Raw genomic sequence first — 18457 nt, forward strand, 5'->3', positions numbered from 1 at the left:
TGATATTAAACATGTTTCTTGAAGCTCAGTAAGAAGCCTATTATGATTGATACAAGGCCACTGACACTTTGTCTACGCAGTAACAGAATCGTCTGTCACCCAACTGTATTGAATCATCAATATCCGCTCTCTCGCTGTGTTTTTTTCCCCCTACCGTTTACAGTGACTAATCATCTGTCTAGTTGCCGATGTCTCCGGGTGCTTGATCGGATAGTGTTTGTGAAAACCGACGCAGCCAATCCAACGGCGCTCCTGGGAAGATTGAGAGGGGCCCCATTATGTTCGCTAGCTGCCTGTAGCGATATCACCGGCTCTTCGTCTCTCTACATAATACAATGCCAGTAAATAAGTCACGGTGTGTACAGCTCCGTTTATCGATCGACACCGCGCCGCTTCTACTCTTTTATTTTGAGGGCTTCTGGTGAGTTGTTCTCCACAGGATGAAATGCTGTTTTATATTTTGGGTGCCTGTCAAGACACTCCAGTGGCAGATCAAGAGATGCAGACAAAGAGAGGCTGGTGTACAGTAGACTCTTCTAGGCTGAGCTGCATGCTCTATGAGGATACAGTGTAGGCTACAGTAGCATAGTACTTTACATTATTTGGTTGAACATTTAATTGGCAAAAATATGTGTAGCGGCCCGAGGGAAAAACCTTCACATCGTCAGATTTGGACTTGTTAACTGAGATATCTTTATCAGAACCCGAGTTATGAGATTTTAAAGTTGACTGCTGTCAAAAAGTAAAAACTGACAAAACAGCTGTAACGATTGTCGTCGGGAGAAGGAGAGGAGGACCAAAGTGCAGCGTGGTACGTGTTCATGATGCCTTTCCTAAACTGAACACTGAATACAAACGAACAACAGAATAAAGGAAAACCGAAACAGTCCCGTATGGTGAAAACACTGAAATGGAAAATAATCACCCACAACTCAAAATGGGAAAACAGGCTACCTAAGTATGGCTCTCAATCAGAGACAACGATAGACAGCTGCCTCTGATTGAGAACCATACCAGGCCAAACACATAGAAAAAGAAAACCTAGACCTACAACATAGAATACCCACCCACATCACACCCTGACCAAACTAAAAATAGAAACATACAAAGCTATCTACGGTCAGGGCGTGACAACAGCATTCAAATATTTTTTTGTAATTCCACTGAGGCATGAGAGAAAAACACCAACACTCAACTTGTTTCAAAAGAGATTGTCACTATATTTATTATTTTGAAAGTAGCAACTGCTGGTATTGTTTGCATGAAATGATTATTACTAGAACACATTATTATACTGTACAATAATAGATACATATATTTGAATTGGAGCCAAAATAATGTACATTTTAGTCTGATTATGAATCGTCAACAACAAATCCTTAAAAATAAAAACATTATATAAAGATCTTTTTGATTTGACTATTTACAACACTGGATGGTATGAAAGATGGCAACAATTATGATAATCATTTAAATTCAGCTGGCAGGAACGGGTACTAGAACGAGTTGCCAACGTCTCCATGGCCAGGAGGGACAATCTCATTTGCTGAGAGATGAGATTAAATGAGTTTGTCACACAGGCAAAGTAAAAAAAAAATACAATACTCACAACACTACAAGACAATCATCTACAATATAAATAAATATAACAGTAGAGAAGTAAGTAAAATAGTACAGCACTAGTGTGCAAAAGCCAATAAAGTGACTGTGTAGTGTCGTGTGTTGACTGCGACCTGGTATTGTTGAAGGCCGGGTGGCAGTGGGCAAGAAGGATTTAAATCATATTGATAATAATCATTCATATTGAGAGTCATGGTTATTATCTCTCTCTCTCTCTGACAAACATTACACAAAGAGATCCCTAAGACACACAAACACAAACTACTAGGTCATCATTCTTAACTTAGCTGAGTGCTCCATGGTGACGACCACGTTGGATCCAGCTCTGGCCACCAGAGCCTCCCTTCACCATCTTGCCCAGAGGGGAAAAAAACATGTCTCAGTACCTTATCAGTCTTGTTTATTTTGGTCCACATTAAATACACACACATACTGTACACACACACAAAGAAGGGTCTCTCTTCCTCTTCAAACTACTCTCTTATCTCTGTCTCCCTATCTCTCAATTAATTAACACAAAGCTACCTAACTTGTTCTGTGGGATACAGGGATGAAGAATACCATGGCTGGTGAAATAGTCTGTGAACATATAGGCTAACGTTAGCTATATCAGCTTGTCTTCAAACTTGTCTTCAATTGTCACTCCAACAACACTGGCTATAGCCTACCTTGAACAATACAAAGAAGATGGAAGTAGTGAAATCCTAGTATGTTAACTGGTAAAAGTTGATTGTGACATTATTAAGAGAAGGGGTTGGAACCGGTTCAGGGAACAGTTTCAGAAAAACAGAAAATGATGTTATTTTTTAAGGAACAGAAACAGAACATTGAGAGAAAGTGATCCATACTGTTCCGGAACAGAACCATTATATTACAAGCATGGGAACCGGTTAACTTCTTATGGGCAGGTGGGACGGTAGCGTCCTACCTGGCCAACATCCGGTGAAATTGCAGAGCGCGAAATTCGAACTACAGTATTATAAATATTTAACTTTCATAAAATCTCAAGTGTAATAAATCCAAATAAGGCTTAATTTCTTGTTAATCCAGCCGCTGTGTCAGATTTCAAAAAGGCTCTACGGCGAAAGCACACCATGCGATTATCTGAGGACAGCATACAAACACATGAAAAACATATTTCAACCAGGCAGGTGTGACACGAAAGTCAGAAATAGCGATATAAAAAATGCCTTACCTTTGATGATCTTCTTCTGTTGGCACTCCAAAAGGTCCTAGTTACATCACAAATGGTCCTTTTGTTTGATAATGTCCTTCTTTATATCCATAAAAACTCAGTTTAGCTTGTGTGTTTAAGTCAATAATACACCCAGTTTCCCTCCATCAAAATGCATACAAAATGAATCCCAAACGTTACTAATAAACTTTTCCAATCCAGTCAAACAACGTTTAGAATCAAACCTTAGGTACCCTAATACGTAAATAAATGACACAATTTAAGACGGAGAATCGTTATTGTCTTTTCCCGGAGAAAAATACCAAAGAACGCGCTCTCTTCCATGCGCTTGGAAACACTACAGCCAAAATGGGAGCCACCTAGAAAAACTACAATTTCTGGCAAATTTTTCCAAAACCCAGCCTGAAACTCTTTCTAAAGACTGTTGACATCTTAGTGGAAGCCCTAGGAACTGCAATCTGGGAGGACCTGGCCTTATAATAGAAGTGATAGCCATTGAAAATAGTGGTAGGCTGAATTTATTTGGGGGGGGGGGGGGGGGGTGGTTTGTCCTCGGGGTTTCACCTGCCATATCAATTCTGTTATACTCACATACATAATTTTAACAGTTTTAGAAACTGTAGAGTGTTTTCTATCCAATGTGTTTTCTACACCAATTTTCTAAACGAATTACATGCATATCCTAGCTTCTGGGCCTGAGAAACAGGCAGTTTACTTTGGGCACGCTTTTCATCCGGACGTCAAAATATTGCCCCCTACCCAAGAGAGGTTAATAACATTATATTACATTCCATGCACAACAAGACGCAACAAAGCGCATATGCAAAGCCCTATTTCTGCCACTCAGAAACATATTCCAGTGTCTGCCTGCAAGCTGAAAATCTTTGCCTGTCTGTGTTTTGGCGACCTGCCCCTCCCCAGTGGTGTAAAGTATGTAAGTATAAATACTTTAAAGTACTACTTTGGAATCAGTACTTTACTTTTTACTTTTACTTCACTACATTCCTTAAGAAAATATTGTACTTTTTACTCCACACATTTTCCTTGACACCCAAAAGTACTCATGACATTTTGAATGGTTAGCAGGAAAGGAAAACAGTCAAATTCACACACTTATCAACCGAACATCCCTGGTCATCCCTACAGCCTCTGATCTGGCGGACTCACTACCCACATGCTTCATTTATAAATTCTGTCTGAATGTTGGAGTGTGCCTGTGATGAAAATGGTGCCATCTGATTTGCTTAATATAAGGAATTTGAAATAATTTATACTTTTACTTTTGATACTTAAGCATATTTTAACCTGTTTGGGATAGGGGGCAGCATTTTCATGTTCGGATGAAAAGCGTGCCCAGAGTAAACTTCCTGCTACTCAGGCTCAGAAGCTAATATATAAATATTAGTAGTAGTAGTATTGGATAGAAAACACTCTGAAGTTTCTAAAACAGTTTGAATGATGTCTGTGAGTATAACAGAACTCATATGGCAGGCGAAAACCTGAGAAATATCCAACCAGGAAGTGGGAAATCTGAGGTTTGTAGTTTTTCAACTCATTGTCTATCAAATATACAATGTCTATGGGGTCATATTTCAAGTCCTAAGGCTTCCACTAGATGTAAACAGGCTTTAGAACGTTGTTTGAGGCTTCTACTGTGAAGTGGGGCGAATGAGAGCTGGTTCAACCAGAGGTCTAGCAGAGTGGCATGAGCTGATCACGCGTGCACACGTGAGAGCGACCTGCGTTCCATTGAATTTCTAAAGACAAAGGAATTCTCCAGTTGGAACGTTATTGAAGATTTATGTTAAAAAAACATCCTAAAGATTGATTCTATACATCGTTTGAAATGTTTCTACGAACTGTAATTTAACTTTTTGAACTTTTCGTCTGAACTTTCGCCTGGACTTGCCCACGCCTCGTGAGTTTGGATTTGTTTACTAAACGCACTAACAAAAGGAGGTATTTGGACATAAATTATGGACTTTATCGAACTAAACAAACATATATTGTGGAACTGGGATACCTGGGAGTGAATTCTGATGAAGATCATCAAAGGTAAGCGAATATTTATAATGCTATTTCTGACTTTTACTGACTCCACAACATGGCGGGTATCTGCATGGCTTGTTTTTGTGTCTGAGCGCCGTACTCAGATTATTGCATGGTTTGCTTTATCTGTGAAACTTTTTTACAATCTGACACAGCAGTTGCATTAACTCTTGAAACTAGCAATCCCGGATCCGGGATCGTAATCATAGCCTCAAACTAATTAGCATAACGCAGGGGACAATACCCCTAGAAACTTTTCATATTCATGAAAATCGCAAATGAAATATATTCAAACACAAGCTTAGCCTTTTGTTAACAACACTGTCATCTCAGATTTTCAAAATATGCGTTACAGCCAACGCTAGACAAGCATTTGTGTAAGTTTATCATGGCATAATCAAAAAAAAAATATGATTTTTGAAATCGGACACAATGGGTAGATTAACAAGAAATTAAGCTTTAATTTGGTGTATTGCACTTGTGAATGTATGAAAGTTACATATTTCTAAAAAATACTTTTGAATTTCGCTCTCTGCCTTTTCAGCGGAACGCCTAGCCGTAAGAAGTTTTAAGCCAAATACTTTTATACTTTTTCTCAAGTAGAATTTTACTGGTTGACTTTTACTTGAGTCATTTTCTATTAAGGTATCTTTACTTTTACTCAAGTTACTGTACTGACATTACAATCGTGATTCAAAAGATAGGGAGAGAGATTTTTAATTAGCTAGATAAGAAATTGATACAATTTTTCAATTTATTTATTAACTACAAAAACGTGAGACGTGTTTTTAATTCTGGTGCAGCTCTGCACACACAAGATTGTTGGCTAGCTAGCTCAAAGGACATTAAAAGTTCCTCTATAGAAGCTTCTCCTCCTAGATATAATCATCCTAGGTATAATTCTGTGGACCTAATTCATATAATGCATGTCATTACAAGATCCCTAGCGCTTCAAGCTTCCTCCGCATCTTGCGCCATAGGTTACACTTGTATGTTCATCACGCATGTAAACAACTAGCTTGCCTGCTCTATCCACGCTGATTGGTGAAGTATTTTAATGAATAAATATAAAAAACTGTTGAATTCACAGGTTAAAAAGGGACAGAAAGGAACGATATAAACCTATACTTTTTGTTGGGTTCTAACCAGTTGAGAACTTTATTTTGCTGGTCGGAACAGTGGAATATATATATTTTCTTTAAACAGAACAAAAGGATTGGAAAATTATTTAGGTTCCAACCCTTGCTATTAGTGCTTGGCCTTAAAATACCTTGCTTGCTCCTCGAAAACAATCCTCGATTACCGGTAATTCAGAGCATAGCTTTGCTCAAAGTAATGACGACTAACTAGCTAAATCATACAACAAGCAACATGGCTATTTATCTGAGAAGTCAGCTGTCAGCTTCAACAATGATTGATGACTAACTAGAAAACGGGAAGACAGCATAAGTGTGCACGCACCCTTTCTCATTCACTGCCCCTCGAAGATTAAAAGTAGGGGACTGGTGTAACTGTATTGGTAGACAAGTCATCTACACTTAGCCAATGCTTGTACATCTTTGAGGGGAGCTAAGCGGACTTACAAGAAATGGGATGCGGCTCAAAATGACATAGCTAACCAATGACAGCAAGATGTCTCTCGCTTCCAACAAGATAGGATAGGATATCAATTGCTTTGCGTTCTAAAATCAAAATAATTCTGAACTGCTGAAATGACTGCAATACTGTTCATATATTCTGATCACTTTTCATGTCATTTTGGCCAGATAATAGGCCTACCCACTCATCAAACAGCAAGTGGACCTCTTTTATGAACATTACTCGTTAGCTCTAGCGTACGGCTACTTGTAGACAAAATCTAAATCTGACCCACTTGTATTCATAACTACATTGTTGATTGCAAATGATAACTTTCTACTACTGCATTACTAACTAGCTAGCTAGTTATTATGTGTCTAAACCAGCATGATTTCATTTATTTGTAGCATTTTATGTTAAATGGGCCAAGTCGGCTGCGACTCTCTCAGGTCAAGGAGGTTTGAGCTAACGTTTTCAAATTGGGCATGATAGCTAAATAAAAGAAAAACACGGACATTAACAATTTTTCCTTGGGTAATCATGGAATATTTTTTAGTTTGGAGTATCGAAAACAACCACAAAAACAGATTTCAGTTGCATTTTGGCTTATTCCCAACAATGAGTCGGCGTGCCCTCCGGTGGATTCTAGTAGGCTGCCTCACATACTGTATGATTAAGGCATTATTATATGGAAACACCTGATAAGATTGTATGTTATGATATTCCTACAGGATATGTTGTTCTTCTATTCTTTCGAGCGTTATTAATATAGTCCGAGTCGATATTCACGTAATAATAAGGATTTCCCCTCGTCTACGCCCACAAATTGGGGAAAACAAGCATTCTTTCCCAGTGTAGAGGCAACATCGCAGTCGATTTTTTTTGTTATACAGAAAATAACAAAACATGCCAAAAAGCTGCTGTGTTGTTCAATGTACTGTACATGTAACTAGGTCGCAATGCCCCCACATACGGTTCGCAATGCCCCCACATACGGAAATAGACTTTGCGAGAAGAGCCCTGTGGCTTCAGGCCTACGCTAGGCTACACATAGCAATGTGTGTGTAAAACATTTAATCACAAGTAAGATATTTAACTTGTTTACTAGAGTTTGTTTGTACTGTAACTCCACTCACTACTTGAAGCTGTATAGTCCGTTTGTTTGTGTTGGTTTTGGATAGGTTAATGTTCTGGTCGATAGCTAGCTAACACTGCTAGCACCGTCATGAAAAGGAGAATGAGGGAAGCCCTACAATATTACATTTTTCTAAGTAGGGAGAATGACCGGGAGCAGGCAATGTTGAAAAGTAATTTTTAGACATGTTGTACCTTTCTTAAATGTAGTTTCGTAATTGACTAAAACAAGCAGACAAGCAAATTGTGTTTGAAAAATGTAACGTTTTTGTTGTGAGCCAATGGGGTAACCTAGGTAACCACAGGTTGTTTTCCCCACAGACGTTTTCCCTAACCCTAACCCTTTTCCCCTATTCTATCTAAAAGCGACTGGGACTATTGATGTAGAATTGATTCTATCTTACCTACTAGAACTAACACTTATGCACCACACAAACGTACTGTACATATCTAGGTACAAATTCTATCACTATGTAAGCATGTCTATCACTTAATCAAACCATGGCTAAACCCTTCATTCTCAATGTGTCAGTGAAAGGGTGAACCCAGGTAAACCCTTGGCGGAGGATACGGCATGACTAGCAACCAGCACTAATAAGATACGTCTTCCCTTGAAAGACTCCCAGAAAAGCCCTCAATCCATTCCGAGCACATTCAAAGGCATGGGGACCCTACGCCTCTCTCTCTCTCTGTCTTCTATCTTTCACCTCTCCCCCTCTCTCTTCATTATCATTCTCAGGTTATTCCCAGCTCAGTGAATCTGGAACGCTCGTGAATTAAGGGAGAATTAAGAAGCCTTCGCAGAGCGAAGCCTCTCCAAATCTCAACCCAGATGAAAGGTGTACAGAGACAAGGCTCTATGTGTCAAGTGTGTGTGTCTCTGTGTGTGTGTGTCTGTGTTGAGTCCATGTGCATGTGTCCATGTCTTCTCCGGGCCCGGAGTCAAGCCAGGCTCCCTGAAGGCCGCGACTGCTGCAACCGTGGAAACGGGGCCACTCGATGTAGCACATTGCTTTCCGACCGCAGGTGTGGCCACGTGGGAAACAGTTTTCCAGGGGACCGTGAGGCACGAAACCCCCCCCCCTTTCCTTTCCCTCCCCTTCCCTACATCCCTCACTGACGATTAATTACAGTGTTGCCGCAGTAACACCAAGCCACCAGTGATCCGGGGTTAAGCAGCTCTCTCATCTCTCCCCAACGCCTCTCTCATCTCTCCCCCACTCCTATGTCATATCTCCCCCAATCAAAGAGCATAGAGAGAGAGAGCCCGAGAGAGAGAGAGAGAGAGAGAGAGAGAGAGAGAGAGAGAGAGAGGGGGGGGGAATGATAGAATGGGAACAGAGTAGAAGAGCCTCTGCTGTGGCATTTAAGCTGTGGCATTTGATTTGGAATCCTCAGGTAGGGTGAATCTTCTCTCTCTCTCAACCTCCCTCTCACTCCCATCACTGTCTTTGTCAGTGACTTTCACCACCACTCTAATCAGAATGAGTTTCGGAGTGACTTGTTTGGGAGAAGTGGATGCCAAAAGTCTTGGGTGGAGTCAAGATTGAGGGACGTTCTCATTGGAAGTGAACAGGTACTGGTCTAGCACTGTGGCCAGTTGGACTTTACAGCAGGTTGAAAAATACATGCTGTATTATCTCTCTCTCTCGCTCTCTCTGTCTCTCTGTCTGTCTGTCTGTCTCTCTCTCTCTCTCTCTCTCTCTCTCTCTCTCTCTCTCTCTGTCTCTCCCTCTCTCTCTCTCTCTGTCCCTCTCTCTGTCTCTCTGTCTGTCTGTCTGTCTCTCTCTCTCTCTCTCTCTCTCTCTCTCTCTCTCTCTCTCTCTCTCTCTCTCTCTCTGTCTCTCTGTCTGTCTGTCTGTCTGTCTCTCTCTCTCTCTCTCTCTCTCTCTCTCTCTCTCTCTCTCTCTGTCTCTCTCTCTCTCTCTCTCTTTCTCTCTGTCCCTCCCTCTGTCTCTCTCTCTCTCTCTCTCTCTGTCCCTCTCTCTGTCTCTCTCTCTGTCTCTCTCTCCCTGTCTCTCTCTCTGTCTCTGTCTCCACCCACTCACCCACCCACCCCAGTGGCCAGTTGGACTTTACAGCAGGTTGAAAAATACATGCTGTATTATCTCTCTCTCTCGCTCTCTCTGTCTCTCTGTCTGTCTGTCTGTCTCTCTCTCTCTCTCTCTCTCTCTCTCTCTCTCTCTGTCTCTCTCTCTCTCTCTCTCTCTCTCTGTCCCTCTCTCTGTCTCTCTCTCTGTCTCTCTCTCCCTGTCTCTCTCTCTGTCTCTGTCTCCACCCACTCACCCACCCACCCCAGTGGCCAGTTGGACTTTACAGCAGGTTGAAAAATACATGCTGCATTATCTCTCTCTCTCTCTCTCTCTCTCTCTCTCTCTCTCTCTGTCCCTCTCCCTCTCCCTCTCCCTCTCCCTCTCCCTCTCTCCCTCTCCACCCGCCCACCCACCCACCCACCCCAGTGGCCAGTGTCAACATACAGATTGAGAGGTAGGTGAGGGAGGTCATTGTCAGTTCTGCATCTGTCCATCAGTGGGGGAGAAGAGGAGGCGGGGGAGAGGGGGGAATGGAGGGGTGGGGGTTGACGTCCAGAGCTGTACCCGTCTGTCCCCTGCCCACGCTGGGCTGTCACATCCCGCCCCCCCCCCCCCCCCCCCCTTCTCTGGAGCCATCTCCACTCACACCGGACCAGCCTTCACTCTGTTTCTTTTGTTTTTTAACCCTACTGTCTTTCTTCCATCCTTCCATCCAGATAACCCCTGTGATCCGTTTCCCATTTCTGCTAGAATTATTCTCTGGTCGTGTAATTATAAAATCACACCGCCAATGTCAAACAGAGCTGTTGTATCGATTGACCGAGCGGAGGGATTGATTGAGGCGCATTTGCATGGAGATCAGCTTCGAGATCCTAATCGATCAGCCGGGATAAAGTAAAGTCGTCTCTGGACTCCTCGGCTTTCAGAGGTTGAGGTGAAAATGTATTTGTTTGTTTGATACACTTTACACATGAATTGCTCTAATGAATGATACAAATTCGCAAGGTACAAAGCAGTGTGATATGACTTGTTAGTTTGTTTCGACTTCATTGTCTGATAGAAGAACATTGCAGAATGAATGCTAATGTGAATCAACGGGGATACAGAGTATTACCATAACTCAGTAGAGCAGGCCTATACCATAGTCCATCTTTTTCCCATATAAGTGTTCCCCTCACTGGCTTATGATACAGTATCTGTTGTTTCTAATATTGAAATGGCTACACTCAAAGACATGACGCTTGTGTTGTTGAGTGTTGTTGAGTGTTGTTGAGTGTTTGCTGGGAGCTTCTTACTTTCTCTTGGGTTCCACCCTAAACATGACAGTACATCTCTTGGAAACAATGCCTTTCCACACGCCGACTGAATTTCACGACTGATAGGACCGTGATCGAATTCACTCATAAATCAATGTTGTTCAAAACCCAAGCTGTTTCTGTTTATTCCAATAAAGCTCAGGCATAACATTTAACAAGTCATATTGCCCCATACTCATAAATTTATATCACACATTTTCTCCTTGGCCAACGTAGCAAATAAAATTTGTAGCAGGGCCAGGAATGTTCAGAGCCCCCCTTCTTTCAGATGCAAGGGTGCAATAGAGAGGGAGCGCGAACGAGCGAGAGATAGAGAGATAGGGGGAGAGAGAACGGGGAATAGAGAGGGAGGAGGGGGTGAGGTTTTTGGTGTACACTGTAGTATTGACTGCTGGACTGCAGCCACACGTACACAAGCGCGGCATCCAGATATGGAAGCCTGAACGCTGCCTGTGTCTCGCTGCCTTCTGGCCAGGGCCGAGGGTGAAGGAGACGCTACCACACTCTCCTTGTCAGAGACAAGGGTAATTACTGCTGGCTGGAATTACTCAACATTTGTTTAGAAGCTCCCCTGAGCACCCCTTAAATAGATTGTCTCTGTTAGAATGCCGATGCCATTGAAACCCCCACGTCTCTTGGTCTCTCCATCACACCGCAGTCCCAACAAACACACACACACAATGCAAACCCCCAGCCTTGTCCCTTGATAAAATAAACACAGTAGAAGGCAGACCCTGTGGTAGCTGTGGTCCCCTCTGCTCTATGTATTGAATGGCAGGGCCGTGTTAGATAGGCTTTTCATTAGCTTCATTAACTCATTGGTTCATTTAGGAAGGGTATTGATTGGACTTTGCAGTGTTACACGCTCTGGTTGGTGTTTAAAAACGGGTTGTTTTTTTGTATGTTTTTTAGTCGTACTTACAGTGAACCATTGCAGAAACACCGATCCCTCCCTCCCTCCCTCCCTCCCTCCCTCCCTCCCTCCCTCCCTCCCTCCCTCCCTCCCTCCCTCCCTCCCTCCCTCCCTCCACACATAGCTTTACATGTGGTTTGGTTGTTTTAATTCAATATTGATTTCTCTACACCTCTCGCTCTTTCCCCCTCTCTCTCTTCTCCTTCTTTTTCTCCCACTCTTTTTCTGAAGGCTGGTTGTATTCAAACAATGGCAGCAGATCCCCTCAGTATGCATATAAAAGGGAAAAACAGTCCAGGTCTGTCCCTGTATTTATTGTATGAGATGGTTCCTGTCAAAGATGACATTCTGAAACACTTGACCCACAAAAATACATTCCTGGCCTGGGCCTAGTGACAGCAGATAGTAATTCATTCTTTTGAAATGTGCTGAGAGAGAAGTGAGCATGTGTGTGTGTGTGTGTGTGTGTGTGTGTGTGTGTGTGTGTGTGTGTGTGTGTGTGTGTGTGTGTGTGTGTGTGTGTGTGTGTGTGTGTGTGTGTGTGTGTGTGTGTGTGTGTGTGTGTGTGTGTGTGTGTGTGTGTGTGTGAGAGAGAGATATGGCAGAGAGAGACTGGGAAAGAGAGAGAGAGATAGAGAGAGATGGGTAGGAGAGAGAGATGCAGAGAGAGAGAGATAGAGTGAGAGAGGAAGAGAAAGAGAGGGAGGGATATCTGGGGGAGAGAGAGAGAGGGGGGAGAGATATGGCAGAGAGAGAGAAACTGGGAAAGATAGAGATAGAGAGAGAGAGAGAGATGGGGAGGAGAGAGAGATGCAGAGAGAGAGAGAGACTGGGAAAGAGAGAGAGAGTGAGAGAGGAAGAGAAAGAGAGGGAGGGAGGGAGAGAAACAGAGAGATGGGGAGGAGAGAGAGAAATGGGGAGAGAGAAGTGGGAAGGAAGTGGGAGAGGGTGATAGATGGACAGGGAGGGAAGGATATCTGGGGGAGAGAGAGAGAGGGAGGAGAGAGAAGTGGGAAGGAAGTGGGACAGGGTGATAGATGGACAGGGAGGGAAGGATATCTGGGGGAGAGAAAGAGAGAGAGAGAGAGGGAGGAGAGAGAAGTGGGAAGGAAGTGGGAGAGGGTGATAGATGGACAGGGAGGGAAGAATATTTGGGGGAGAGAGAGAGAGAGAGGGAGGAGAGAGAAGTGGCAAGGAAGTGGGAGAGGGTGATAGATGGACAGGGAGGGAAGGATATCTGGGGGAGAGAGAGAGAGAGAGGGAGGAGAGAGAAGTGGGAAGGAAGTGGGAGAGGGTGATAGATGGACAGGGAGGGAAGGATATCTGGGGGGGAGAGAGAGAGAGAGGGAGGAGAGAGAAGTGGGAAGGAAGTGGGAGAGGGTGATAGATGGACAGGGAGGGAAGAATATTTGGGGGAGAGAGAGAGAGAGAGGGAGGAGAGAGAAGTGGCAAGGAAGTGGGAGAGGGTGATAGATGGACAGGGAGGGAAGGATATCTGGGGGAGAGAGAGAGAGAGAGGGAGGAGAGAGAAGTGGGAAGGAAGTGGGAGAGGGTGATAGATGGACAGGGAGGGAAGGATATCTGGGGGGGAGAGAGAGAGAGAGGGAGGAGAGAGAAGTGGGAAGGAAGTGGGAGAGGATGATAGATGGACAGGGAGGGAAGGATATCTGGGGAAGAGAGAGAGAGAGAGGGAGGAGAGAGAAGTGGGAAGGAAGTGGGAGAGGGTGATAGATGGACAGGGAGGGAAGGATATCTGGGGGAGAGAGAGAGAGAGGGGGAGGAGAGAGAAGTGGGAAGGAAGTGGGAGAGGGTGATAGATGGACAGGGAGGGAAGGATATCTTGTCGTTGTGAGAACTGGAGAAATAGAACATAATAAAGTGACACATTTTCTAATCACATTTTTAAACTGACTTTGATACATCATAAGCTACTGTATGATGATAATGTCTCTATCCTACAGTAGAAATATTTGCAGACATACTATATGTTGCTGTAAACATAATACCGCATTCGAGGCCAATTTGTCTTAATTACAGCAGTATACAGAATCACCCCACAGAGAGAGACGTTAGTCAGAGCAGGGAATGAGAGCACAGTCTGTCTGTTAGAAGGAGTAGCCACACACACACACACACACACACACACACACACACACACACACACACACTGCCCCCCCACTCACACCACCATCCCTCCGCACACATTCTCCCCTACACAACCTGCTGTCAGTTGGTCTAATAAAATCCCTTCTCTGTGGTGCTGTCCAGCCCAGCCGCCCCATCCCTTACCTCCTATGTCGGGGCCTAATGGTTGTCCACCACAGAGGTGACTGTGTGCAAATAAGGCCCGAGCGCCGGCGAACATCCATCACGGACCCCTGGAGGCACATTACACCCCTCTAATGGCCACTCTCGCCTTCATTATGATATTAATACGCCACGTTTCCACTGTGATTTCATTTGTTAAGTGGCAGAGGCTCGCCGTTGGGGGAGACAAACTGTTTTTTCAGCAGCCTACACTAACCCCCCCCCCCTTACCCACCAACAGCCACCCCCACCTCTCTCCCTCCCCTAGTCTCCTACCCTCCAACCCCATCTGTTTTAGTTTCTGTTCATTACACCCTACACCATCATATTGGTATTTCTGTTGTTCTCTCTATTTTCTTTTAAAAAACGAAACAGAACAAATTAATTTTGAAGTTTTGTCTTACCCCTGTTAAATGAAACAGTATGCTCCCAGATACTTCACCATATTGCCTGAAATGCAGGACAGATAAAGGAACATTTTTGCATATATAAATATATATAAACTAATGGATTTCTGGTGCTCTATTCATACAGCCACTCAGATTATTTTAGATGTAGAATTGGTACAATTCCCAAGCCTTTACCCTCCCTAATCACATGCCGAGTACTACGCTTGACTCAGGCAAGACAAGGTTGCTGATAATTATGTCATACTTTGCAAAGAAACGCATTTGTGTGTGTTGGAAAATCGAAAACCCATCCACTTTTCAATTGTTGCTAAAACAAGCATTTTTGGGGGGCCATTAGAAAAGTGAACAATGGACCCACATTGCTGAAAGTATGGTCACCTTACTGTCCTTTATTGAAAAAAGCTCTTCAAAGGTGTAATATTTAATGTACATTGTCAGTACTACTTGAAAAGCTCTGAAAATATATCTGCTTTATTAAATGAAATCTGCTGCTATGTATTACTACGTTATAATGCTAACTGTACTTTAAAATGATACCTGCTGCTATTTATCACTACGTTATAATGCTAACTGTACTTTAAAATTATACCTGCTGCTATTTATTACTACGTTATAATGCTAACTGTACTTTAAAATTATACCTGCTGCTTTTTATTACTACGTTATAATGCTAACTGTAATTTAAAATGATACCTGCTGCTATTTATCACTACGTTATAATGCTAACTGTACTTTAAAATGATACCTGCTGCTATTTATCACTACGTTATAATGCTAACTGTACTTTAAAATTATACCTGCTGCTTTTTATTACTACGTTATAATGCTAACTGTAATTTAAAATGATACCTGCTGCTATTTATCACTACGTTATAATGCTAACTGTACTTTAAAATTATACCTGCTGCTATTTATTACTACCTTGTAACGCTAACTGTACTTTAAAATATACCTGCTGCTATTTATTACTACGTTGTAACGCTAACTGTACTTTAAAATGTACCTGCTGCTATTTATTACTACCTTGTAACGCTAACTGTACTTAAAAATATACCTGCTGCTATTTATTACTACGTTGTAATGCTAACTGTACTTTAAAATATACCATCTGCTATTTATTACTACCTTGTAACGCTAACTGTACTTTAAAATATACCTGCTGCTATTTACTACTATGTTATAATGCTAACTGTACTTTAAAATGATACAGCTGCTATTTATTACTACGTTATAATGCTAACTGTACTTTAAAATTATACCTGCTGCTATTTATTACTACGTTGTAACGCTAACTGTACTTAAAAATATACCTGCTGCTATTTATTACTACGTTGTAATGCTAACTGTACTTTAAAATATACCATCTGCTATTTATTACTACCTTGTAACGCTAACTGTACTTTAAAATATACTTGCCGCTATCTATTACCACATTATAATGCTAACTGTACTTTAAGATTATACTTGCTGCAATTTATTACCACGTTATAATGCTAACTGTACTTTAAAATGATACCTGCTGCTATTTATTACCACGTTATAATGCTAACTGTACTTTAAAATGATACCTGCTGCTATTTATCACTACGTTATAATGCTAACTGTACTTTAAATTTATACCTGCTGCTATTTATCACTATGTTATAATGCTAACTGTACTTAAAATGATACCAACTGCTATTTATCACTACATTATAATGCTAACTGTACTTTAAATGTATACCTGCTGCTGTTTATTACTACATTATAATGCTAACTGTACTTTAAATGTATACATGCTGCTATTTATTACTACGTTATAATACTAACTGTACTTAAAATGTATACCTGCTGCTATTTATCACTATGTTATAATGCTACAGTAAGTGTACTTTAAAATGATACCTGCTGCTATTTATCACTACGTTATAATTCTAACTTTACCTAGAATGTATGCCTGCTGCTGTTTATTACTACGTTATAATTCTAACTGTACTTTAAATGTATACCTGCTGCTATTTATTACTACCTTGTAAATGCTAACTGTACTTTAAAAAATACCTGCTGCTATTTATTACTACGTTGTAACGCTAACTGTACTTTAAAATGTACCTGCTGCTATTTATTACTACCTTGTAACGCTAACTGTACTTAAAAATATACCTGCTGCTATTTATTACTACGTTATAATGCTAACTGTACTTTAAAATATACCATCTGCTATTTATTACTACCTTGTAACGCTAACTGTACTTTAAAATATACCTGCTGCTATTTACTACTATGTTATAATGCTAACTGTACTTTAAAATGATACCTGCTGCTATTTACTACTATGTTATAATGCTAACTGTACTTTAAAATGATACAGCTGCTATTTATTACTACGTTATAATTCTAACTTTACCTAGAATGTATGCCTGCTGCTGTTTATTACTATGTTATAATGCTAACTGTACTTAAAATATACCTGCTGCTATTTATTACTACGTTGTAATGCTAACTGTACTGTAAAATATACCATCTGCTATTTATTACTACCTTGTAACGCTAACTGTACTTTAAAATATACCTGCTGCTATCTATTACCACATTATAATGCTAACTGTACTTTAAGATTATACTTGCTGCAATTTATTACCACGTTATAATGCTAACTGTACTTTAAAATGATACCTGCTGCTATTTATTACCACTTTATAATGCTAACTGTACTTTAAAATGATACATGCTGCTATTTATTACCACGTTATAATGCTAACTGTACTTTAAAATGATACATGCTGCAATTTATTACTACGTTATAATGCTAACTGTACTTTAAAATGATACATGCTGCTATTTATTACCACGTTATAATGCTAACTGTACTTTAAAATTATACCTGCTGCTATTTATTACTACGTTATAATGCTAACTGTACTTTAAAATGATACATGCTGCTATTTATTACCACGTTATAATGCTAACTGTACTTTAAAATGATACATGCTGCTATTTATTACTACCTTGTAACGCTAACTGTACTTTAAAATATACCTGCTGCTATTTATTACTACGTTGTAACGCTAACTGTACTTTAAAATGTACCTGCTGCTATTTATTACTACCTTGTAACGCTAACTGTACTTAAAAATATACCTGCTGCTATTTATTACTACATTGTAATGCTAACTGTACTTTAAAATATGCCATCTGCTATTTATTACTACCTTGTAACGCTAACTGTACTTTAAAATATACCTGCTGCTATTTACTACTATGTTATAATGCTAACTGTACTTTAAAATGTATACATGCTGCTATTTATCACTATGTTATAATGCTACAGGAAGTGTACTTTAAAATGATACCTGCTGCTATTTATCACTACGTTATAATTCTAACTTTACCTCGAATGTATGCCTGCTGCTGTTTATTACTACGTTATAATTCTAACTGTACTTTAAAATATACCTGCTGCTATTTATTACTACGTTGTAACGTTAACTGTACTTTAAAATGTACCTGCTGTTATTTATTACTACCTTGTAACGCTAACTGTACTTAAAAATATACCTGCTGCTATTTATTACTACGTTGTAATGCTAACTGTACTTTAAAATATACCATCTGCTATTTATTACTACCTTGTAACGCTAACTGTACTTTAAAATATACCTGCTGCTATTTACTACTATGTTATAATGCTAACTGTACTTTAAAATGGTACCTGCTGCTATTTACTACTATGTTATAATGCTAACTGTACTTTAAAATGATACCTGCTGCTATTTATTACTATGTTATAATGCTAACTGTACTTTAAAATGATACATGCTGCTATTTATTACCACGTTATAATGCTAACTGTACTTTAAAATGATACATGCTGCTATTTATTACCACGTTATAATGCTAACTGTACTTTAAAATGATACCTG

The sequence above is a fragment of the Oncorhynchus clarkii genome, chromosome 18, assembly GCF_045791955.1.
Source record: "Oncorhynchus clarkii lewisi isolate Uvic-CL-2024 chromosome 18, UVic_Ocla_1.0, whole genome shotgun sequence".
NCBI lineage: Eukaryota > Metazoa > Chordata > Actinopteri > Salmoniformes > Salmonidae > Oncorhynchus > Oncorhynchus clarkii.